Source organism: Sapajus apella, unplaced genomic scaffold (genome assembly GCF_009761245.1).
Source record: "Sapajus apella isolate SASKATOON/1434 unplaced genomic scaffold, GSC_monkey_1.0 scaffold46, whole genome shotgun sequence".
In the NCBI taxonomy this organism is placed as follows: domain Eukaryota; kingdom Metazoa; phylum Chordata; class Mammalia; order Primates; family Cebidae; genus Sapajus; species Sapajus apella.
In genome coordinates, this window is record NW_022436986.1 from 889412 (window position 1) to 915646 (window position 26235).

At 43.0% G+C, this 26235-nt stretch overlaps 1 protein-coding gene across 5 annotated transcripts in view; it reads left to right on the forward strand.

Moving 5' to 3' along the window:
* RUSC2 (RUN and SH3 domain containing 2) overlaps positions 1–26235 on the forward strand; it is a 68849-nt gene that overhangs the window by 20646 nt on the left and 21968 nt on the right. The window contains exons 1-2 of one of the 5 annotated variants that reach the window (XM_032239973.1): positions 5618–8196; positions 9607–9825. The exons of 2 other annotated variants lie outside the window; for them this stretch is intronic. The gene's annotated coding sequence lies outside the window, so the exon portion shown is untranslated. Of the gene's footprint in view, positions 1–5617; positions 8197–9606; positions 9826–21982; positions 24286–26235 lie in introns of those variants that run through there. 2 more of the 5 variants (XM_032239971.1, XM_032239974.1) reach the window with 2 other exon arrangements.

Below are 26235 nucleotides of genomic sequence, written 5' to 3' on the forward strand. Positions count from 1 at the left end.
ACCAGGTGTGAAGGAAACTCTAAGAGAGGAACTGTCCCAAGGATACTCTCCCTGCATATTCCAGAAGCCCATCACTGGATTCCCTAGATCCTTTTCAGCACCCCACATCCCAAAAAGGAGGGCCAGAAGGAAGTATGTGTAAATATGTCCACATCTGTAATGAGCCAAATTCTGCTCTGAAGAAATGTTTCCAGTTTAATTTGGTGAAGATTTCGGTTCCTCCTTAGTTCAACTGAGTATAACATTTTTTTTTTTTTTTTTTTTGGGACGGAGTTTCGCTCTTGTTACCCAGGCTGAAGTGCAATGGCGCGATCTCGGCTCACCGCAACCTCCGCCTCCTGGGTTCAGGCAATTCTCCTGCCTCAGCCTCCCGAGGAGCCGGGACTACAGGCATGCGCCACCATGCCCAGCTAATATTTTGTATTTTTAGTAGAGACAGGGTTTCACCGTGTTGACCAGGATGGTCTCGATCTCTTGACCTCGTGATCCACCCGCCTCGGCCTCCCATAGTGCTGGGATTACAGGCGTGAGCCACCGTGCCCGGCCTAATTCTTGTGTTTTTAACTCTCCCAAAAGATATGTATCAGGTTTACGTTACCTACCTGTGAACTAAGGTGTTAATTCAAGATAAAAATACAGAAAAATTTCTTCAGGTATAAATTTTCTTTTACAAGTTTTTCATGAAAAGGGCAAGCACAAGTTTTAAGAATATTCTCATCTAATTTTTTGTTTTTATTTCCACAATTTTCTCAAGCTAATATAAGGCATTTTAGAACTTTGAATATAATTTGAATCTTTTAAAACAACATTTAGCTTTCTCAGTGAATTATAATTTGCCCTACGCACACCTGTAGCTTTTGTTTCTTCTCTGAATTAAGGTATTAGGCATTTAGTGGGCACTCATTAGATACTTGTTTTCCCAGTACAGGTAGCTGTCTTTGATGCTGTAAGTGGGTAGTCCCTCATGTCTCCCGTGCTGATGTTTCATGAGGTCCAGGCTTTCAGGCCTGTGAGGATCCCAGATGGCCCCAGAGTCCATCATCCCAGTTATTGCCAGAGAATACAGATAAGCAAAAAGATGTGTGTGCATTTTTAAAAATACAAATGGCATCCTACCATGAGTTATACTTTGTTTTTTGTTTTGTTTTTCCTTCCTCCTTCCCTCTCTCTTTTATACATCACACAGAAGAGCACAGCTACTGTGGTACCAAGCACACCTGGGTATGAAGCTCAGCTCAGCCAATCTCCAATTTTAAAAACATGGATAATTTTTGTAAACCCTCTGGGCCCCTGAGAAATAATAACATTAAGTTTAACCCTATGAAATGGGCATTTTTGCAGGTTAAAGAAAATGCATATTGACAATTTCACATCATCCTAATAGTTCCCACCTTGTATAGTTTTGTCAGCATTAAATGAGATGATGCACATGCAGTTCTCATCACAATGTCTGGCAGTGAGGTAATCACTAATGACTATACATATTAATTGCTACTGCTACTACTGGGATGATGATGACGATGACTGCTAAGAGGCAGAAGCACAATTCAAAGGGAACCAAAAGAGCAGTCATTCTTAGGTTTTCAACCATGGATTCTGGACTTGAGAATTGTACTTTGTTTTTGTTGTTGTTGTTGTTTGTTTGTTTGTTTTTGAGACAGTCTTGTTCTGTTGCCCAGGCTGGAGTACAGTGGCATGATCTTGGCTCAATGCAACCTGTGCCTCCCCGGTTCAAGAGATTCTCATGCCTCAGCCTCCTGAGTAGCTGGGATTACAGGCATGCACCACAATGCCTGACTAATTTTTGTATTTTTAGTAGAGATGGGGTTTTGTCATGTTGGCCAGACTGGTCTCGAACTCCTGACCTCCAGTGATCTACCCGCCTCGGCCTCCCCAAGTGCTAGGATGACAGACGTGAGCTACCGTGCCTGACCTGAGAGTTGTACTTTGTAAATTACTCATTTAAAAGAATTTTAAAAACCTATATTATGAGCACAGTTTTATCCTGACAACCATTCTGACACATCTTTTTGTGTTTTGTGGAATACTTCATTGCATGGATTACATCGGAATTTATTTAACCAATTCATTACTGAGGGGACATTTAAAATATTTTTAAATTTTGGCTGGGTACAGTGGCTCATGTCTCTAATCCCAGCAATTTGAGAGGCTGAGGTGGGAGGATCACTTGAGCCCAGGAGTTTGAGACCATTCTGGGCAACATAGCAAGCCCCTATTTCTATTTTTTTAAAAAAATTGTTTTAAATAATATTTTCTTTGCCTTTGTAAATAATACTTATATATATATATATATATATATATATATATATATATATATATAACTTTATGTGCTTTTATGTTATTTCTTTTAAATACATTTCATAGAAGTAGACTAGAAAGCATGCTTATTTCAAATTTTGCTACATACTGCTTGGCTGCCCTCTTGAAAATTTCATTAATTCATTTGAAAATATTAATCTATTGTGTATGCCAGACACTGCTGGGTTCTGAGTATACAACAACAAATAATGGTAGACAGAGTTCCTGCCTCATGAAACTTGCTGTCTAATGTTAGAAGCCAAATAAACAAGTATAAAACACAATATAGAAAAGTGCAAGGCACTTTGAGAAAATACAACCAGTAGTCTGGGAAGAGCCGTGAATTTGTGATATTTTAGCTAAAAACCTAATGGATGATTAGGAGTTAGCCAGACAAATGGAGGAGCAGTGTTCCAGTCAGTACCAAGTTGATCTGAGTTGATAGTATGACCACAGGGCAAAAGATGAGAGTGAAGAGATGAATTATCAAGGATAGGATATACCTTTAGGGAATTTGGATTTTATGGAAAGCCTTCAAATGGTTTTTAAGCAAGAGTGATACAAATAGAATTCATTTGCTGTCTATTAAGATGATTCTAGGGAGGGAAACCAGGTTAGGGGTTGATGTGGAAACTTAGATAAGTGATGACTATAGGTTGGTCTTTAGTAGCAGTAGGGATGGAGCATGTGGTAGGATGTATAAAGTAGCAATAGATATAAGTAACAGAAACCCAACATTGGTGGCTTAAATAAGATGGAGTTTTTTTTCTCTCTCATCAACAACAGAAGTAGAGAGGTAGATAGTCCTGGGCTAGTATGGCAGCTCCACAGTCATTAGAGACCCACACCCCTTCCAGCTTTTTGCTCTGCTATCTCTAGGCCATTCTTATGGTACAAGATGACTTACTGTAGCTCTAGTCATCACACCTACCTTCCTAGCAGCAGGATGGAGGAAGGGAGGGAGAAGGAGGCACCCTGTTCATCATAAAGAGACTACCCAGAAGTTCCACACAACAATCCCACCGTAACATGGTCAAATGGCCACCCTTACTTGCAAGGGAGGTAGAAATGTGGAATTTTATTTGGGCATCATTTTACACAGCCAAATATCAGAGTTCTGTTAATTTGAAAGATAAAGGGAGAATAAATATTTGATTGGCAACTAATAATCTGAGGCCTGGGAAGGTGGGGAACTAATTCAGTTCAGCTAAATTGTTTACAAAATAACAACTCACAATACTGGTAAAAGATAAACATATACCAGTGTTGAAAAGAGACTTATTTGGCTATGAAGCAAAGATTTAATATTAAAATCCTGTTTTATTTTTGCAAAGAATAAAGAAGTGTTAGCTCAAATAAACCCCCAGCTTAGTTAAGAATGTAGCTGTATTAATTTAATCTGAATTGCTACCATATAAAATTGTCATACTTGTGATTTTTAGTACCTTGTCATTCATTAATATTCAGAGTATAGAAAAAGGTCGACAGAGTGCTGCTATTTTTTTTCAAGCCTGTGACTGACATCATAGATTGCTGCTATTTGGAACAAAGTCAAACAAGACCCAAATTAAGGGATTTGCTTATTGTTTTTCTCTATCAAGGATATTAGCAGTGTATTATAGTAGAAAGAGCACGGGCTTTGGAGTGAGTCAGACAGCAGTTGCAAGCCCAACTTTTCTACTTTCTGGCTCTGTGATCTTGGATAAAGTTTATCTCTGCAAGAGCCTGAGTTTCCTCAACTGTAAAATAGAGATAATACCTACTTTGCACGGTTATCATGAAGATTAGAAATGCACTTATGGGCCAGACACGGTGGCTCACACCTATAATTCCAGCACTTTGGGAGGCTGAGGTGGGAGGATCACTTGAGGCCAGGAGTTTGACAATAGCCTGGCCAACATGGCGAAACCTCATCTCTACTAAAAATACAAAATTGGCTGGCCGTGGTGGCACTCGCCTGTAATCTCAGCTACTCGGGTAGCTGACAAACGAGAATCACTTGAATCTGGGAGGCAGAGCTTGTAGTGAGCCGAGATAGCACCACCACGCTCCAGCCTGAGTGACAAAGCAAGATTCTTGTCTCAGAAAAGAAAAAAAAAAATGAACTTATGATATACATCTAGCATGGTGAGTAACACAGTAAATAATAAATAGCTAATATTATAAGAATTACTCTTTAGCAATAAGTAATTTGTTTCCTCTAGCTTCTGGTATATGGGGAGGTATGACTACAAAGATTTCTAACCATTTCTATATCATTCTTTTTTTTTTTTTTTTTGAGATGGAGTCTCGCTTGGTCGCACGGCTGGAGTGCAGTGGTTCAATCTCTGCTCACTGCAATCTCCGCCTCCTGGGTTCCAGCTGCCTCAGCCTCCTGAGTAGCTGGGACTACAGCATCACCACGCCTGGCTAATTTTTTGTATTTTAGTAGAGATGGGGTTTCATCATGTTGGCCAGGATGGTCTCGATCTCCTAACCTTGTGATCCGCCTGCCTCAGCCTCCCAAAGTGCTGGGATTACAGGCGTGAGCCACCACGCCCGGCCTATACATCGTTCTTAGGATGCTTCTGTAGCAGTTTGCTACCTGTTTACAGAACCTGTAATTATTTGTGATGGTGCCTAGATTCAAAGTCAGCCCTAAATCTTTGCTCAAAACAAACTCTTCCCTACCCTCATGCCTTTTATCCCTATTTACTGTATCCAAATCCATCTGTCTATTGATAGTTTCCTTGCTATCCACAGCCATGCCACATATAGAATGGGGAGTGAGTTCAGGCCTGAGCCAATTCAAGTGTGGATTTGGAACCTGGGGGAAGGAAGAAAAAAAAGGCCTCGTAGAGGCACGGGATAGTATTATTAAGCAGAAACAGAAAGATAAAGATGGTTTATGGTTCAGTCTACACCCAGAATAATAGTGCAATAAGCTAAATTCTATAGAAGCTTTTGAAGTGTTTTAAAATGTGAGGGAAATTAGCCAGTCTGTCAGCTCTAATACAAATAACCTCAGGATTTTTCCTTCACGTTCCTCAGTGGCTCCTTAGAGGGGAGTTGCCTCTTGAGAAATGTGTCAGCCCTGCCTAGAGCCCGGCGTCAGCCCTCTAGGTAGACCCAATAGGGTCAGAATTTTAACATGCAAACCTTTAATAGGGAGGCCTTTAAGGTCTAGAGTAGGAGTCAGCAAATTATGGCCCCTGCCAGGGTGGTTTTATATGATCCACAAGCTGAGAATGGCTTTTACATTTTTTAAGAGGAATTGTTTGTTTGTTTATAAAAAGGTATCGTACATTTCAAAATTGCTAAGAAAGTAAATTTCAAATATTCTCACCAAAAAAAAGATAAGTATTTGAAGCAATGGACATGTTAATTGGCTTAATTTAATTATTCCACATGATATTCATAAATCATAGTATCACTTTGTGCTCCATAGATACCTATAATTATAAATTGTAAACTTAAAAAAAAATGTTTAATGACGTGGCAAGACTATATAGCCCACAAAGCTGAAATATTTATTGTCTGGCCCTTTACAGAAAGAGTTTTCTAACTCCCGATTTTGAGGCCCCTTCTCTGAAAGGAGGTGGGTCTCACCAGAGGCTGCAGGAGGTCTGAACGTCTGTTTTGAATCCGAGGGTAGGCACTTACAGAAAAAGAGGTGTCACCATCAACAAAGAGTAGATTTCTAGTTCTCTTCAGGATTTCTGGAGACTGGCAGACTAACCCAACACTGAGGGATTGCTGGGCTAGAAACAGTGAAAACTTGTGTTGGGTTTAGAATACAGTATCGCCTTTGTTCTAACTAAGCAGTGGAATACATCCCTCATTAATGTTGCTCTCTCAGGCCTTTTAGGCTACGTTCCAGTGAGTCCTGCTGCTGAATGGCACATCAGTGGGATATAGGCCTCAGATCAGTGTCCTGGGCCTACAAACAGGAGAGAATTAGCTTTGCGGCTCCTAGATAGATAAGGTAGTAAGTGAAATTGTTTCTTTTGCTTGCATATTTCTAAATTCCGTATTACATGTTAGTGGAAATTAATACCTTATGTCTAGGTAGGCATATTCCTAACTATTTCACCTGATCCTCAAACCAGTGGTGGGGATTATAGGCCTAAAAGAAGGGCACTGCATCTCTGGGCACAGACCAGGCCCACTTCCTAACATGGCCACTGTGACCCTAGAAGAGGGAGGACACAGGAGATCAGGGCACCCTACCTGCATGCATGGATGACCATTGTATTTCTGAAATACTTTAGTCTAAAGACTGCAGAATTTACATTTCCCTTATTCTTTTTATTTTTCAAATATTTTTTTCTTACCACATACCAGAAGATGGATAGTTAGTCTTTTTTCTAGATGGTAAATATAGAGCTTTGAGAGAACAGGTACCTTGACCCAGATGACCCAGCAAGTTGGAGGAAAAGCCAAGAATGAAAGTAGTGTTTCTGTCCTTGAGCATCCTGCCACTGTCCTAGGCATGGGTAGCTTCCAGATGAAGCTAAGATCAAACTCCTTTATCACTAGTGATCAAATCTGGTTGTTTCTAAGGCTGCACTGTTGTTCTGATGACTGAGTGGATAATCCTGGAATGACAGGAAAAAATGTATTAAATGAGTCGCTCACCAGCCTGCCTTCTTGCCAGCACCCTGGCTTCTTAAGGTATTAACATGTTGTGTCACTGACGATGACCTGTGATGGCAAGAAGATGACAGAGTCACTGTTCCTGTGCGCTTGGCTGCTCGGCTGCTTTGTTTGCATGTCAGCATTCCTACCTGGTGTGTGGTACATTTTTGTCATTCCACGGCAGTCTGCTGTGCTCCTGGCTCCAGAGTGAGCCAGTCTATATCTATTTACATCAGCTCTTCAGCTGTGAGGCTCCTCACGCTCCTGTCCTCCTGATGGGGCAAGTAGACACTGTGGCAAAAGCTGCCTTCCAGGGAGGTTAGTGGGATATCCACAGAGTTCCAGATACTGTAGTCAAAGTATAAAGCTCCTGGGACACCAGTCTCTAGGTCTTGCAGGGATGAAGAAGCTTTCAGGAGAGATTATCTAGGTACTGGCTCCTGGCCCAATGAGATTTCTATCCCAGGGTGTCATATCTAGGAAGAAATCTCTGGTGGCAGATTTTCAAGGAATTTGATGTACCTGCTTAAAACCATGCAAATTGGTTGAGGACTAGCCTAACTTAGCCATCCTCTGTCTCAGATTCCTGTAAAACCTTCCCAAGCAGGCTTTTTCTTTTTCTTTACAATGTCAGCACTCAACGCCCTAGTCGGGGACTTATGACTGATAAGGCTGAGTTTCTGGGTAGTTGAGTGGCACTCTTTCTTTGATTTTATTCAGATCATTTCAGTGCAGCCAATGTGTGTGTGTGTACCCTGTCCAGAACAGCGGGGCCTACCTGACTCAGAGTACTATGAGCAATAGCTTTCAACTTGAGGCCCACCTGGTCCCAGAGGTTTGGCACTAGACAGCTGGACATATGAAAGCTCTATTTGTTCCTCTTCCTCTTCCCTGTCGCTGTTTAATGCTGAACTGTTTTCAACAAGGCTTGCTTCCTATAGAATCCAACTTAGCAACCTGGAGAAGCCTGAGGCCACTCCTGGAGCAGGAAGCTGCCCTAGATTTGGCAGTAACCAGTAGAACTTGATACTGACGCCAGAGTGTAAAAATAAACACCTCCTACAGTTCTGTCTTAATCCATTGGCATCAGAGTTGCTATTATTAACCCATAGGCCTCACAGGCAGCTGTGATGGTCAGACAGCACCCTGGACAAAACCTATCCTGCCAACTTGGGATCACACACTCTCCCCTTCCCTACTGGGATATGATCTGGGGCCCCAGGAGAAGCACCATCAGTCTAGGAACACGCCTTGCAACAGGTATTACTAGAGGTGGATTAGTATCTAAAGAGATTTTGCCTGCCACTTCCCTGGACCTGGAACCTTTAGATTTTCTGGGAAACTGGTAACGGAGACAGGAAAGAACTCCACTGCTCATCTGCCAGAAATATAATAATAGTGACTTATTACTAAGCACTTACCATGTGTTGGGTTTTTTTTTTGTTTTTTTTTTTTTTTTTTTTGAGACGGAGTTTCGCTCTTGCTACCCAGGCTGGAGTGCAATGGCGCGATCTCGGCTCACCGCAACCTCCGTCTCCTGGGTTCAGGCAATTCTCCTGCCTCAGCCTCCTGAGTCGCTGGGATTACAGGCACGCGCCACCATGCCCAGCTAATTTTTTGTATTTTTAGTAGAGACGGGGTTTCACCATGTTGACCAGGATGGTCTTGATCTCTTGACCTCGTGATCCACCCGCCTCGGCCTCCCAAAGTGCTGGGATTACAGGCTTGAGCCACCGCGCCCGGCCCTTGTTTTTTTGTTTTTTTTACAATATCTTAATTTTACTTGAAGCTTTTCAGGGAAAATATTATGACAGTTTTACAAATGAAGGAGCTGAAGTTTAGTGAGGTTGAGTGACTACCCAGAATTCCACAGTTGGCAAGTAATGTGTCAGAGTTGGACCCAGACTTGTCTTAACACCAAAATCCATGTTTTGAATAATTACAGAACCTGTGCTGCTGAATACTCAGAACGCAGGCTTCAGCTACCTGATTTTTAAATTTAAGGGCTTAAGTAAACAAAAATATATAAATTACTTTCACTTTAATCTTATAACTAAACCATTTCTGGAACACAGAAATGGTTTTTGCTGCCACCTATGAGTGAGCCAGTCCCAGTGCTCTTCCCAGGCACTGTGAGCTGAACGCCAGAGACTGTCAGGGCAAGCCTCCTGGAAGATGAGATACCTCCGGGAAAAGGCTTTGACTCTGCCTGAGGAGTCTTAGACCATGACTCCTCTGTGGAGAACATGGTCAGATTGTCTCCCAGGGGGAACAAGGCTTTGATGGCTCCGGGAGTCATGCTGAGGGAAGGGTGTACTTGAATAAAAAGATTATTTGAAGGGCAGCTAGGCTTCCCTCCCCTCTTTTTCCAGCCTCCTCCACCCTGGCCCCACAACTGGCTTGTGTAATTCAATCTAGATTCTTCTCATAGCCTTCTTTACTGGGCATATGGGGCCTTTTATTTACAGCTTTGGGCTTTCTGATTGGATAGCAGCTTCCTAGCCTGCATGCTTCAGTCCACTGCCTTTGGAGAGTGGGAGCAGAGTACACTCTGGTTTTGCGTCCTGAAGCCCGGGAGTTAAAAGGAATAGCCAGAGGGCTGCTCACACAGCCAAAGGGCTGGCCACACTGAGCAGTCAAAGAGCAGCATTGGGACCTTTTTTGTTCCAGTTCACTTGCTCCTGCAAATACGCACTTGAGAGCCATCCTCCAAGCAAAGCAGTCTGTGCGGGGGCTTTCAGCATCCACCCCTCATACACTGCCTCTGGTCTTGGTGGCTTCCTGCTCGCCTGCTGCTCACCTCCACCTAGCACTGGGAGGCTTCAGCCTGTGGGCCTTGTTCACTGCGGCACTCTCCATCCCCTCATCTGAAGAACTCGGTCTATCAAGGTAGGAACCAAATCTTTCCTAATTCCCTGTAGTCTTCCTCTCTTCCCTAATACATCCTCAAAAGAAATAGGGTTTACAACAAATTCCCAATCTCTAGAGACTTACAGCTAGCAGTTAGAAGCCAGCCAGCTGCGAGTATAGGTGTGTTTATGTGTCTTTGTATTCATGTTAGAATGCAGGAGGGTGAAAGGGAGGTCATTTTGTTAACACGCTGCATCGGAACCTTCCCCTGGGCTCCAGGTTTTAATTTGGCTTAGGTTATAATTAGACCAGAAAAGGACCTTTTGAGGTCATCTGATTGAGCCCTCTGCTTCCAAACAGGTGCTACAAGTTGAGCTAAGGAAGGAATCCATGTACACTTTTGCTGGCTGGATCAGCAGAAGAAAATAATTTTTTTGTTTTCTAGATGTAATTCCTTTTGCATATAAAGACCCTAGAGGCAAAGCTAGGTTTATTATCAGATTTTTATGGAATAAAGAAAAGCAACCCTTTCAGCTCAGTGAGTTTTCCTGGGTATACTTTCCCAATGCTGCAGTCTCCATTAACTGAACTGGGGCCTTGGGCGCTTGGAGCCTTTTACCTCTTAAGACTGCTGAGCCCATTCTGCTTCAGAGCCAAGCTTCTTCCGGAATGTTTGTCTTTGACTTTTAAGGGTAGACTTTAGCTGAACTTTTCTACAACATATGTGAGCAGCCAAAAGCAAAGCAAGTTCTGTGCTTCAAAAGAGGACTCTATATTAAGGAAGCCTAATAAGGCAGCAACTGGTGTGTCTGGGACAGCCCTTCAGGCTAGGCCCCTTCCAACACACTCACAGCATGCTGTCTGGCCTCACTGGGAGTCCAGAATAACATACCAGTTAGAAACCGCGGCCTCCTCAGCTAGCAGCAGCTACACTCTACTTGGAGGAAAGACAGATGACCTCCTGGGCGTTGGCTGCTATTCCATTTTTGGAATCGGACTCCTGATGCCATAGCCAGGTGCTCTCAGCATCTAACAACTTGTTTATTCTCTCTTTACAGTTCAGTCCTAGACATTCACAGGAATCACTGTTAACCTGAAATCAAATTCTTTGAGCCTCTCTCACACATTTCACAGAGAAGTACTTGTCTTGTAGGAAATTCAGAGCCTCCATCTAATCTCATGGCAGGGGTGGAGGGTAGTTATGCAAGCTGACCTTCCAAATTTATGTACAAAGTTTATTTCTGTTCTGGGAAATTAGGTTTGCTATTAATGAAGTTAGTCAACATCAATTTATAAACATTTGATTTTCGAGCTATGAAGAAAGACGTTTCTGTCAGTTAATTATTTATTTCACTCCCCATATCTCTAACCCCCAACAAACTATGCTCAGTTCTGCCTTTGCCTAGCGTCCCCTGGACGTGCCTTTTGGGGCCCCCACAGTGAGGAGAGGGAATTGGAGTACATGGGGCATTAGGCCTCCTCTGCTTCAACCGGGGTAGCTGTTTTATGTATTGGGGCTGAAAAATTAAAAGCATTGCTCTAACCCTTACATCCTGAATTCTTTTTGCTGTTCTGGCCCTCTCCAGAGGCATATTGGAAATTATTTTAACAAAATTATGAGCCCCTCAAATTGGGCTGTTACCCCTGAACATCCAGCATAGTTCCTTATACACAGGAAGAGTGTAGTAGATGCTTGTGGCTTGATTGCTTGCTTAATTGATTAATTGGCTCACAAGATGATATTAATTGATAGCCTCAGGATAATTCTAGATTAGAGAATAGAGTACAGTATGTCATAATTTATTTTGATTTGTTACAGTTTGAACATTTCTGACCTTTGCTACTGGAATCAGTCATTCAGTCTGAGGTGAAAACTTAGCCAAAAGGAATTACCCTAACCGAGATTGTTGCTGTTGGAGAGGAGACCCAAGTAGGGTCAGCACAAACAAAAGTACATTCTGTTGATTTCCAAAGATTTGTATGATTTTAGTACACCTCTGTCTCTGGTGTACTGAGGTGAAAGGTCAGCAGAGCGATCATTGGGAAGACCAGGCGCAGAGGTGTACTAAAATCATAGTCCTATTTATTTATTAGTACTGTTTACTTTGCTAAAAATTACCTTCTTGGACAGTTCCCAAAACTACTTGTCTTGACTGTTCAACTTTTCTTTTCTAAACTGTACTTATTAACAACAGCTAAGCTGTTTATCTTCAGCCTGCATTATACATCTGCATATCTTTTGTGAGGCTGGCTTTGTTTTTAATTAGCTTATATGTTTTATAAAATTATAATATTTTGTTTTTTTATAAAGCTAGGTAACAGGATATAACTGAAAAAACCAGCCACATTCAAATAAAGTCTGTAAGCTCAGTTAATTGTAATGTACTCAATGTTAATTTCTTTGTTTTAACAAATGTACCATGATTATGTAAGATGGTAACATTAGGGGAACTGGTTGAAGGATGTACAGGAACTCTGAACTATCTTTGCAACTTTTTATAAATCTAAATTATTGCAAAATAAGTAGTCAGCTTTTAAAAATTCATACAGAGCAATAAAGGTCTTCACAATGAAAATAGTGGCTGGGCATGGTGGCTCATGCCTATAATCCCAGCACTCTGGGAGGCTGAGGTGGCTGGATCCTTGAGCCCAGGAGTTTGAGACCAGCCTGGGCAACATGGTGAAACCTTGTCTCTACAAAAAATACAAACATTAGCCAGGCATGGTGATGTGTGCTTGTAGTTCCAGCTACTCAGGAGGCTGAGGTGGAAGGATGGCTTGAGCTCAGGAGGCGGAGGTTGCAGTGAGCCAAGATAGGGCCACTGTGCTCCAGCCTATGGGACACAACTCGACTCTGTCTCAAAAAAAAAAAAAAAAAAATTAAGCCAAATAGTGCCATATCTGGGGCAGTCTGAGCATCAAAATCAGTAATAGATTATGACCCACTGACTTTTTTTTAAAATCCAGGGGTCCATATTTATACTAAATCAATAAATTAAGAAAGGAAGGAAAAGGGAAAGCTTTATTATGTTAGAATGCCAACTAATAACTGTAGAAGGAATAATATAAAATTGCCATTTTTCGGCCAGGTGCAGGGGCTCATGCCTATAATCCCAGCACTTTGGGAGGCCAAGGTGGGTGGATCACTTGAGGCCAGGAGTTTAAGACCAGCCTGGCCAACATGGTGAAACTCTGTCTCTACTAAAAATACAAAAAATTAGCGAGGCATGGGGCACATGCCTGTATTCCCAGCTACTCAGAAGGCTGTGGGAGGCAGAAGTTGCAGTGTGCCAAGATTGTGCCACTGCACTCCACCCTGGGCAACAGGATGTGACTCTGCCTCGGGAAAAACAAAACAAAACAAAAAACTCATTTTTTTAACCATCATAGTAAACAACTGATTCTGACAACACTTATCAATGGATGTGAAAATGATTGGATAAAAGTCTGATGGGGAACAGGTTATTTACCCAATCTAAAAGTAATCTCTCCATAGATTGCTTATTAATTAGAGGAGAAAATGGTAGCTTTACAATGGAGAAACCTGATAGATACTATCTTACCAAATGGTTGGTTCAAAATTACCATCATCAATAAAGTGACAAAATGACCACATGTACTGGGTTTTGTCTTGTTTTGTTCTGTGTTGTACGTTTCTCCAGACTCCTATTTTCTGTTTTTGTTGTACTCTTTGTTTTCTGTTGGAGGCTGTCCTCAAAAGTCTGATGATCCCTTGGCTGCTGATTTAAGAGTGAGCCATTTAAAAACACTGGAGGTTCTGTGAGAGTAGAAAGACATCTCAACTGGCAAAATTGTCTGGTGGGCAGGTGCAACAGGCTGGCCTCTTTTTTTTGTGGGGAAACCCCCAAAGTCTGTATTTGACGTTGTTTTCTCTGAGGTAGTTTAGTTTCTGCAGAGAAATAATCTACCAGGGGTAGGGGTGGGATAAATAAGTCTGGCTTATTTCTAATAATTTATTGCTATTCACCTTTGAGATTTTTTATTTTAAAACATTTCGCACACAGCTGATATAGATTCTGTAACTGACAGTTTTGGTATGAGAAGTTCTTACAGTCTAGGTATTTATTGTTTTCTCTGTTATTTGCTGACAGGATCTTTGTGATTATTAATTATAAACTAATTTTTGTTGCTCTTTAATTTTGAGAATTCTGTTGACTTAAATTGGGAAATGTTTTCCCCCAGAGAAAATTCCTATCTTCTTCTGCCAAAAGTTGTGGAACACCACCTACTTTGGATCATGATGAACTTCCTTCAAGTTTCCCTGTTTCTACTTAATGCAAGACTCTCAGGTTTAGTTTCCTCACCTTTCCAGTGGCTCAGTCTTGTCATGTTGGCTGCAGTGATGCTCTGGGAATTGACCCACAAGGAAGCCTGGTCCTCCCCCTTGCTTACTGCATAGCTCGTGATTTTTTCCTCTTTCGGGGGATTGTGTAGAGTAGTCACAGAGATGTCTCCTATATACTGAGAGACCTGAAATGCTTTTAAAAGTATATATTGCCCAGACATTGTGGCTCATGCCTATAATCCCAGCACTTTGAGAGGCTGAGGCAGGAGGATTCCTTGAGTGCGGAAGTTCAAGGTCAGCCTGGGCAACATAGCAAGATGCCATCTCTACAAAAAGTTTAAACATTAACCAGGCATGGTGGTGTATTCCTGTAGTCCTAGCTGTTTGCAAGGGCTGAGGCAGGAGAATTGCTTGAGCCCAGCTCAAGGTTGGAGCAGGCTGAGATTGGGTCACTGCATTCCAGCCTCAGTGACAGAGTGAGACCCTGTCTCTTAAAAAAAATTAAAAATAAATATATATTATATAGGATCTCATATTTTGCAGTGGAAGATGCCCTGTAATGTCTTGATCACCATAATGTGGGAAGCAGAATTCTCTTTGCATAATTTGATATCCTTTTTTTTTTTTTTAAAGAGATAGAATCTCGCTGGAGTGCAATGATGCTATCATAGCTCACTGGAGCCCAAAACTCCTGGGTTCAAGTCAGCCTCCTACCTTAGCCTCCCAAGTAGCTAGGACCACAGGCATGTGCCACCACACCCAGCTAATTTTTAAATTTTTGTGTTGACAGGGTCTCACTTTATTGCCCAGGCTGGTCTCGAACTTATAGGCTCAAACAGTCTTCCCTCCTCAGCCTCTCAAAGCACTGATATCCTACTTTTTAAATTAGCTTAAAAGGGCTGGGTGGGGTGGCTCACACCTGTAATCCCAGCACTTGGGGAGGCTACAGTGGGAGGATCACTTGAGGCCAGGAGTTCAAGATAGACCTAGCCAACATAGTGAGAGCCCCATCTCTAAAAAACTTTTTTTTTTAAGAATTTTAAAAATTAAAAAAAGAAAACAAAAAATAAATAAATTAGCTTAAAAGACTTTTTCTATGCCATTGAATATACCTTGTAAACACAATCTGTATCGTTCCATTATGTTCCATTGCATGGGTAGCTCACTAGCCATTTTTTCATTGGATATCTAGAATATTCTTAATTTTGCAATGTTGTAATATTGCAGTGAACATAATTGTGGAAATATGACGTAAATCAAGAAGGGTAGAGATATAAAGAAAAAGCATAACTGTTATTCTGGGATAAGAGTTGTAAACTCAGATGCCTTATAGGAGCCAGACAAATAATGCAAATGAGTAAAAAGAACCAGTGAAGCTGCCATGAGGAGCGATGAGAACATGTCAAACTGAAGTGCTCATCTAATGAGGGGAGCCACTTCTCAGCTCCAGCTGATTCTTATCACTTAGGAATGAGCACATAGTGTGGCCAGGTCTTTTGGTTTTTTCAAGCAAGACAAGCTGGAAATCTAGATTTTTTTCTAGAAATCTCCAAAATGTTTATGGTGGCATTTTTACTATGCAAAGCACAAAAAACCTATTGACATACTAGATGTGACAGTCAGGCTGTCACTTTGCAGCCTTTGCTAATGTTTATGATGGCATTTTTACTGTGCAACCCACATAAACCTATTGACACACAAGATGTGACAGGCTAGCACGTTGCAACCTTTACAACCTTTGCTCTAGGGTCATGACTGTGGATATAAATGGAGGGAATGTACTGACTGAAGACATAGCTGCTCAGTCATGTTTCCATCCTCAGAATGAGCAAGGAGTGTAATGAAGGGTTTAAGATCTTGGCATTAAAGATTTATTTACTAAGCACTTTACTAAAGCTCAGCTTTCAGTTTTTCTTCTTCCTTACCCTCTTCTTCTTCTTCATCATCAAATATGCTATTCTCAGAAGAGGCTGACCTTCTCAAAGCCAGCTGGGATCCATTTAGCCTGCTTGCTTCCTATCCATTCAGTAGCTTTGATTTTGTTTTTGATTCTGGGTCTTGCACTGTCGTTCAGTCCTGAGGGCAGTGGTGCAATCTCCACTCACTGCAACTTCTGCCTCCTGGGCTCAAGCCATCCTCCCACCTCAGTCTCCCAAGTAGCTAGGACTACAGGCACACACCAGCACACCCAACTAATTTTTGTACTTTTTGTAGAGACGGGGTTTTGCCATGTTACCCAGGCTGATCACAACTCATGAGCTCAAGCAATCCACCCACCTCAGCCTCCCAAAGGGCTGGAATTACAGGCGTGAGCCCCACACCCAGCCAGTCATTCAGTAGCTTTATCAAACATCATTGGTCCTCTACCATGTGCCAAGGCCCTGTGCTCAGAATTACCCGTCAATGTATAAGACAGCTCTACCCTCTAGAAGTGTATTGTCATCAAGAGATAATAAAATGACCAAGTCTTGGTACCAAATAAGTTGAATGTATACTTGGTATTGAAGAAGTTTAGGAGAACGATTTCCATGATAAACAAGAGCTTCCAAAAATGGTAGAATTTGAGCTACCTCCTTAAAGAATGGGGGAGAATAGGGAGAGCATTCAGGCTATCTTCCCAGTGAGTGAGCCAAAACTCAGAATTCAGAGTATATTCGGCATGTGACGTGAATGTGGTTGGATAGGTAGAAAGGAACTTCGGAGGTGTTTTTTGGTTGTTACTGTTTCTGTTTTTTTCTGAGACTGAGTCTCACTGTTATTCAGGCTGGAATGCAGTGGTGAGATCTCAGTTCATTGCAACCTCTGCCTCCTGGGTTCAAGCGATTCTCCTGCCTCAGCCTCCCAAGCAGCTGGGATTACAGGCACACACTGCCACGCCTGGTTAAGTTTTGTATTTTTTGTAAAGACAGGGTTTCACCATGTTGGCCAGGCTGGTCTCAAACTCCTGACCTCAAGTGATCTGCCAGCCTCAGCCTCTCAAAGTACTGGGATTACCAGTGTAAGCCACTGTGCCTGGCTGGTAGAAGGAACTTTGAACACCACATGAAAGAATTTGGATTTATCCTGTAGACAGGAAGCCACTGAAGATGTTTTAGTAGTAGAGTGACTTTTTGAAGGAAGTTGAGATTACTCTTGTGCCGGTATATGTGATAGCTGGGAACCAAGAGACAATGAAGGTAAGGAAACTAGTTAGAAGACTATGTAATAATTCAGAGGAGAGGTAATACGGGCCTGAATTTGGATGACAGAGTAGAGTTAGGAACTGGAGAGGCAGTAGAGGAAGTGGTTAAGCATACTGACTCTGGAATCAGACAGGTCTTTATCTGAGTCCCAGCTTAGACATTTACTGACTGAGTTACACTGGGAAGATTATTTAATATCCCTGAGCCTCAGACTTCTCATTCATAAAGTAAGGAGAGTAACACCTAGCTGAGAGAGTGGTTATGTGGATTAAATGAAATAATGTAAGTAAATGTTTATCATAGCAGCAGAAGCATAGTAAAAACATAAGAAATTATTATTAAGTCAGTGCCTGAAACACTGGAAGGAAGACTCAGCATGACTTGGTAATTGTCTGAATGTAAAGAGAGAGTCCAGATGACTCTTTTATTTTCGAGTTTGTGTTACTAGCAGTCTAAAGAAACCTAATTTGAATGTAAAAAATTGATTTTGCTTTAGATGTGTTGAATTTGAGGTAATAATAAATATCTGATAGGCTATTGGAGATTTGATTCTGGAAGTTCAGGAAGAATATAAGATTTGGAAGTCAAAAGAAAAAATAATGGGAAACACTAAAGATGGTCAGGATGAAAAGACTTCTGAACCTTGCTATAAATTTGCATTTAAATACAGGCCAGGTATTGTTTTATTAAACAATGGGGAAAGAATTATCTAAGAAGCAGAACTAGCAGGATTGGTTTATAGAAGCCAAAGAGAGCCAGGCTTGGTGGCTCATACCTGTATCTCAGTACTTTGGGAGGCCGAGGTGGGCAGATCACTTGAACTTAGGCATTTAAGACCAACCTGGCCAACATGGTGAAACCCCAACTCTACCAAAAATACAAAACTATAGGTGGGCATGGTGGCATGCACCTGTAATCCCAGCTACTTGGGAGGCTGAGGAACGAGAATCACTTTAACCTGGAAGGTGGAGGTTACAGTGAGCCAAGATTGACCACAGCACTCCAGCCTGGGTGACAGAGCAAAGAAAAAAAAAAAAAGCCAAAGAGAAAAGAGGAGTTAAATAGGAGATGATGACTGAGAGTGTCGGACAATTCCAGTATTATAAGTTTAAAAATTATAACTGCTTCACAAAGTTCAAATGTTACAAGAAAAAATTCTGGTGGATAAGAAACAGTGAAAGAGAAAGTAGTGAGAGAGTTTTAAGAGTCCATTTGTAAAGGAATTTTGGTGTCAAGGCTGGGTGTGGTGGCTCACGCCTATAATCCTAGAACTTTGGGAGGCCTAGGCAGGTGGATTGCTTGAGCTCAGGAATTTGAGACCAGGCTGGGCAACATGGCAAAACCCCATCTCTACTAAAAATACAAAACTTAGCGAAGCATAGTGGCACATGCCTGTAATCCCAGCTACTCGGGAAGCTGAGGCACGAGAATCCCTTGAATACAGGAGGTGGAGATTGCAGTGAGCCGAGATCATGCCACTGCATTCCAGCCTGGGTGACAGAGCGAGACTCTGTCTCAAAAAAAAAAAAAAAAAAAAAAGGAATTTGGTGTTGAAAAAAGAGAGGATGCTCTGATGTCCTTGGATGGACATGCAGTGACAGCCTCTGCTTTCTGGTACACCTGACATTCCACCTTTCACCCACACCCCCAGTTGTGGGGTTCTCAAACATTTCTGCCTCTGTGGAGCTGAGCAACACCACTCAAGCTCCTGTAGCTGCTGCCACTGTTTTTAACAGCCTTATTGAAATATAATTGACATACCATACGTTTCACCATTTAAAGCATACAATTCAGTCGTTTAAGTTTATTCACAGAGTTGTGCAATTATGACTATAGTCTAATTTTGGAACATGTTCATCATTCCCAAGAAACCCCGCACCCATTAGCAGGCACTCCCCATCTCTCTGTCTCTCCAGCCTCTGGCAGTCACCGATCTACTTTTTGCCTCTATAAATTTGCCTTGTCTGGACATATCATGTAAATGGAATGAAACAATATGTGACCTGTGTTTCTTCTTTCACCTAGCGTAATGTTTTCAAGGTTCATCCATGTTGGGGCATTTATCAGGACCTCATTCCCTTTTACTGCTGAATAGTAATTCATTGTGTGTACCGTGTTTTATTTATCCCTTCTTCTGTTGATGAGCATTTTGGTTGCTCCTAGTTTTTTACTATTACGAATAATGCTACTAGGAATATTCATATATAAGCTTCTGTGTGGATTTTGTTTTGTTTCTTGTAAGTATATACCTAGAAGCAGAATTGCTAGGTCACATGGTGACTCTAACATTTTGAGAAATTGCCAGAACTGTTTTCCAAAGTGGTTGCACCATTTTGCAGTGCCCTCAGCAGTGTGTGAGGGTTCCGTTTTCTACACATCATTGTCAATATGTGTGATTGCCTGCCTTTTTTATTTTAGCTATTCTAATGGGGTCAAGTAGTATCTCACTTCAGTTTTTATTTGTACTGCCTAATGATTAACGATGTTAAGCATTTGTTTATATAAGGGCTTCACCATTTGTGTGTCTTCTTTGGGGAAATGTTTATTCAAATCCTTTGCCCAGCCAGGTATGGTGGCTCATGCCTATAATCCCAGCATCTTGAGAGGCCAAAGCAGGAAGATCACTTGAGCCCAGGAGTTTGAGACCAGCCTGGGCAACATAGTGAGACCCCCATCTCTACAAATAATACACAGACACACACACACACACACAAATCCTTTGCCCATTTTTATTTTATTTTATTTATTTACTTATTTATTTGTTTGAGACAGGGTCTCACTCTGTCACCTAGGCTGGAGTGCAGGGGCGTGTGATCTCAGCTCACTGCAACTCCACCTCCTGGGTTCAAGCTACTCTGGTGCCTTAGCCTCCTGAGTAGCTGGGATTACAGGTGTGCACCACCATACCTGGCTAATATTTGTATTTTTTTGGTAGAGATGGGTTTTGCCATGTTGACCAGGCTGGTCTCAAACTCCTGACCTCAAGTGATCCACCCACTTTGGCCTCCCAAAGTGCCGGGATTACAGGTGTGAGCCACTGCACCCGGCCCCCTTTGCTTATTTTATTTGTCTTTTTATTACTGAGTTGTAAGGGTTTTTAAATATATTCCGGATATAAGTCCCTTATCAGCTTATGATCTGCAAATTTTCTCACAAGTTGTCTTTTGACTATCTTGATTGAGTCCTTTGAAGATCAAAAGTCTTAAATTTTTGTGAAGTCCAGTTTATCTGTTTTTATTATTATTTTTTTTTATTTTGCCAGCAGCAAGTGAAAGGTTTTTTTTTTCTTTTGTCACTTGTATTTTTGCTATCATGTCTAAGAATGTGTTGCCTAACCCTAGGTTGTGAAGAGTTACTCCTTTGTTGCCTAAGCTGCTTTTTTTTTTTTTTTAGATACAGAGTCTTGTTCTTGTTGCCCAGTCTGGAGTGCAGTGGCATGATCTTGGCTCACTGCAATCTTTGCCTCCCGGGTTTGAGTGATTCTCATGCCTCGGCCTCCCGAATAGCTGGGATTACAGGCGCCCACCACCATGCCTGGCTAATATTTGTATTTTTAGTAGAGACGGGGTTTCACCATGTTGGCCAGGCTGGTCTCTAACTCCTGACCTCAGGTGATTGGCCCACTTTGGCCTCCCAAAGTGCTGGGATTGCAAGCGTGAGCCACCGCACCTGGCTGCCGAAGTTTCTTTTTAACAGATTTTTTTATGAGAAACAGTCTCTTCTTCCATGCCTGTTGAGTCAAGTCTACCCACCACTTATTCTGATTTACACACAAGGAGCCTCTCTTTTTAGATTACTCTTGTTCATCAAGACTTCCATATGCCAAGCTCAAGACACCTTGAATATGCCAAGCACTATGCTAGGTTTTATGGGAAACACAAAATAAAAATGATATTGTCTTATATACTGGATAATGAAGTTGCTAAGATGAATGTAACTCAGACTTTGCAGTCTAGGAGAGATGTTAAGGCAGATGTGCAAAAAAGAACAATAAGCATGTTAAGTGGCATGATTTACTTAATCAAAACTTCTCAGGGACTGATGCTACTTGCTGATGAAGTTTGCCATCAGTATGCAATGCAACGAGAAAAGTACCATTTTCTTATGAAATGGTGATCAATGATGTAAAGTTTTTTGTAATGATGCTACTTGACAATGTAAGAAGTTGGCAATCCAATATTGATCCCCCTGTTTTTTGTGGGAATTGTTTTCTTGTCTGTAAAATCAACAACCTGCAACTATTGGTTCAGAGAACAGATTATTTCTGGCTCTGGGGTAGTAAGAGAAGACTTGATGGAGGAGTTGCTCTGGGCCTGGTAGGTTTGGATAATTTTGAGCAGGCCAAGTGTAACAGGAAGGAGGGTCTGAATGAACAAATGCAGCCGAGTGGAAATGAGCTTCTGAAACATGTTTCAAGGACTACATGATGGGATGTAGAAAGTAAGGTTGAGTGGAAGAGACAGCCAAGGCCGGCGCGGTGGCTCACACCTGTAATCCCAGCACTTTGGGAGGCTGAGGCGGGTGGATCACCTAAGGTGAGGAGTTTGAAACCAGCCTGGCCAACATGGCGAAACCCCGTCTCTACTAAAACTACAAAAAGTAGCCAGGCATGGCAGCGGGTGTCTATAATCTCTCAGCTACGCAGGAGGCTGAGGCACAAGAATCACTTGACACAGGGAGGCAGAGGTTGCAGTGAGCCAAGATCGCACCACTGCACTCTAGCCTGGATGACAAGAGTGAAACTTAAAAAAAAAAAAAAAAAAGAGTAGACAGCCGAGATGGATGACCTTGAAAGCCAAAATGAGGAGGCTCAACTTGATTCTCTGGGTAATGAGAAACCATTAAAACGGGCAGGAGGAGTGACATGTTGAAGAAAGGTAGTGCTTTGGGGAGATGAATCTGGTAGTACTAGAAAGTCAGTTGCAAGTGTGGAGACCAGTTAGGAGGTGGTCGAGGTATATAACATAACAGTATTTGTGTTTTGTTTCTGGCTGGAAAATAATTTGATCTTTCCTCAAAAGCCCTAGATCTTTGGCAGCAGTGGTTGGGAAGTAAGTGGCAAGGTGGTCTGTGATGTGGTGAATTAAGCCAAGCACTAGAAGTCTGAGAGCTGCCACCCTCCATAGGCAATCGGAAACACTGGCTGTCCAGCGCAATGCATGACTTAGCCTCACAGAAATTTCGGAGACAAAGACCCTGGGCCCAGAGCTCTCACAGTACGCAGCTCAAACTCCAGGCGCTTGGTCATAAAGATTGATGCCCTAACCTACAGATGCTTATCTATCCCCACTTTGTGGTCTGTATCAGCTAGGAGAGAGGAAGGCAAGTGACACCATTTCCACACCTTTCAGCCTCCTTGAGAGGACCGCTAATGGTTGGCTACGAACAGCAGCCTCCCTCCTTCCTTTCCTTCCTGTTTCCTGCTTTATAAGATCAAGGGGCCATGGCTGCTCAAACAAGTCAAGGCTGGAGATGGGTCTTTTTGTCTTTGTGTTCTCTCTACAGTTGATTCAGCTCAGCATGGTGTCAGCAGACACATGGGTGTCATAGGGAATAGGAGAAAAAAGAAAGGGAAAGAAAAGTTACATCTCTTATGGATCCTGAGGGTTAGCTGTTATGGTCTTGGCTAGTGGTTTCTCCAAAGGATTCTTTCTAAGGACCTGAAATCTGAGGGCGTGGCTGTGGAGCCCAGATAGTAGTCACCTTGGGAAGAGCTCTAGGCAGGGGCTTGGTCCCCAAGCCCCGCTTGAGACCATCTCTGTGTTCAAGTGTAGGGACCAGTGGCACAAAGTGGACAGAGACCATGCCACTTTTTCCTGTACAACTGGCTCTAGCTGCAGTTTCTCCATTTTTTCCTTATTCCCACAGAATTGGCCCAGAACCTGAGGAGGGTGGAACAGGGAAGGGGCGGAGGACTCTGTAGGTCTCCAGGCAGAACTGAGATTTTTCTGTGGCCTAGGAGAGACCACTCCCTGTCCCCTGCCTTCCTTTCCCTGGGAAGATAGGCTTTCTGGCCCCTCAGCCTGGATAGAGGGATTCTGCCTCCACACAAACCCAGCTGGACCCAGCTCAGCACTGACCAAGAACCTACGAATGCGAGAGGGGCCAGTTCCACTTCAGCCACAGCAAGTAGACCTCTGAAGACCCAGGGAACTGAATGGAATACCATGTTAGGAAGAAGGCCTGCAGCCTCCTTGGTCCTAAGACTTACCATCACCCAGGGTATAGAAGCCTGCCCACTGCCCCATGTCTCTAGGAAGGCCAGTGCTAAGACTTGTGGGCCATCCACCAGGACTAAGCTGGGTGTTACTGCTGGCAGAATGGTGACTGGTCCCTGCTGCCTCCCTTCTGGGCTTCAGGAATCCCCTCCCAAGCTGACTGCCCCACCCTGAGGCTAGTCTGGAATCCTGGTTAGAGGAAAAAGCTGGAAAACAGAGTCATTCACACTGGGCAAAAAGAGGAGGGAGAGGTTTCTGGCTAAGATATAAAAGGAGCTTAAGGAAGGAAGGAAGGAAGCTCAAAGGTTCTGCTCAGACATCTTCCCTGAAATGCCTAAAGACAAGAAAGGAGTTAGATGCAACTCTCCCCATTTTTCCTTGCTGTCTTGAGAGTTCTCCATCTTCCAGCACTGACTGCCCTCTGTGGCTGGCTCCTTTCACTGCCCTCCCCCTTCCCTAGGCTAAAGGGCCCACAGGGACTGGAAGGGAGGGAGGCTGAGTGGCTGTGCTGTGGGCCTGCCTGCTCCTTTCCCTTCCCCCTTCCTTTAGCAGCAACGTCACCGCAGCACCAGCAGCCGCGGCAGCAGCACGGAGACTGGGGCTGGGATTGCGCAGCCTCCCTGCATTAGCAACAATGCCATTGTATTAGCAGAAATCAGATCTTAGGAAATCGGTGCAGTTCCCCTGTGTGGTCCAGTGGAATAGTGCCTCAGCTGGAACTGTCGGGGTAGAGCTTGGTCGGAGTGCAAAAGGAACAGATGCGTCGGGGTCTAGCTCAAGGCTCCTGACAGAGGTATGGCTCAGGGGGCTGGGGGAGGGGCAGGGCAGAGATGCTAGGATAGCGATCAGCACCTTTGGGCTCTGGCTTCTGAGGGCTGGCTTTGTCTTTCCAAAAGGGAGAGGGGGGCGGTGGGTGGTGGGGGGATGAAGGAGGGGAACGTGCAGAAGCACACGCATTAGACAAGCTCATCCATGCATACATTTGGGCTATGGTGCAGAGATGGGGAAAAGCCAAGGCTTGGGCTAATGTCATTTATGCTATTTTATCAAGAAGCAGATCTCATCCTTACTTTTTGGGCATTTCTAATGAAGCTGCTACAGTATGGGTCAGGGATGGGGGAGTCAGATCTAGAAACAAAGGCTTAATGGGAGGAGACACCCCTGCAGCTACTGTAAGTTTATGATGGAAAACATGCGAGGATCCAGGCGGCTTTCAAGAAGAGGGGCTGGGAAGCCTTTCTCTCCACACACATACATACCTGCATGCACATACATATACATGCAAATACATACATGCACATAGGTACTTATACCACATCTTCCAGTGCTGTGGGAGCCACCAGGCTCCAGGTAAGGATGGAGTAAGAACACTGACCAGGGTGCCCCACAGTGTATGGGAGGGGCAGAGACAGTCTGTAATGCCTAGGGCACCTGACCTGTTACAGTCAGCCTTCAAGAAGAGACCTGAGCATAAGCTAACACTCCCAAATCTGCCCTCCTGCCCTCCTCCCTTTGACCCTACCCACGATAGGACCAGTCAGGAAAAGGGTTATCAGTCCTACAAAGGCCCCTCGTCAGGATCTCAAGTCAAGGTCAGATTGCTAGAGAATGGCAGCTGAGGACCATTTTCCCCCCTGTCTGTATTCAGAAGGCCAAAAAAGACGGAAGGGGTTCTATGACTGGCAGAAAGACATTGATGACCAAAGCTAGAGGAAATCTTTTTTTTTCTGGGGTTTTCCTGCACGGAGTTGCTCCATTTCTGAGCAGGTAGAAAAAGTTGCTTAAATTCCCATTTCCACGCCTGTAATCCCAGCACTTTGAGAGGCTGAGGCGGAAGGATCACTTGAGCCTAAGAGTTTGAGACAGCCTGGGCAACATGGTGAAACCCTGTCTCTACAGAAAATTTTAAAATTAGGCAGGCATTGTGGTGTGTGCCTATAGTCCCAGCTACTAAGGAGGCTGAGGTGGGAGGATCACTTGAGCCCAGGATTTCAAGGCGCAGTGAGCTATGAATGCATCACTGCACCCTAGCCTGGCCAACAAAGCTAGACTGTCGGTAAAAAATAATTAAAATTCCCATTTCTAATAAACACCTTGGTGGATGGTTCAAAAACATAGGATAATAGGTAGAGAGCAGTGCCATGTTGTGCAAATATGTGGTTGAGGAATACACTGGATAGTTATGGCAGTGTATTTGTTCCCAGGAATTGTCTAGGAATGTGAACCACAGAGCAGGGAAAAATGAGCCTTAGGACCATGAATGGGGCAGGGAGATGACAGCTGGGAACTGGGGCAGGAGGTGGAATTCACAAGTGTTATCAGAGCCTGGGGACACTATGAAAGGGATTGTAGGTTCATAGAATAGAGAGGCAGGTAGACATAGCCAGTGTAAGTGGAGGCAGAAATGTGGGTCTACCCAGGACAGGTAGGAAGCAGCTGCTCTGGGAGCAGAGTAATTGCAAGGACTTTAAGAAGAGGGTGTGGCCCCAATCATTTTCTTTGGAAATAATTAGGAATTGGGCAGACCTGGGATTGAATCCCATCTCAGCTGTGTAAATGTGGGCAAACTACTTATACACGCTAAGTTTGGTTTTCTCATCTGTACAATGGGAAGGATTATGCCTATTTGAAAATGTGACAGTGCATTTAGAGATGATATATGTAATGTATGTAAACATATAAATGTTTAATAAATGATCACTAATAAATAGTATTATAACAGGACAAGAGACACCCATTTGGG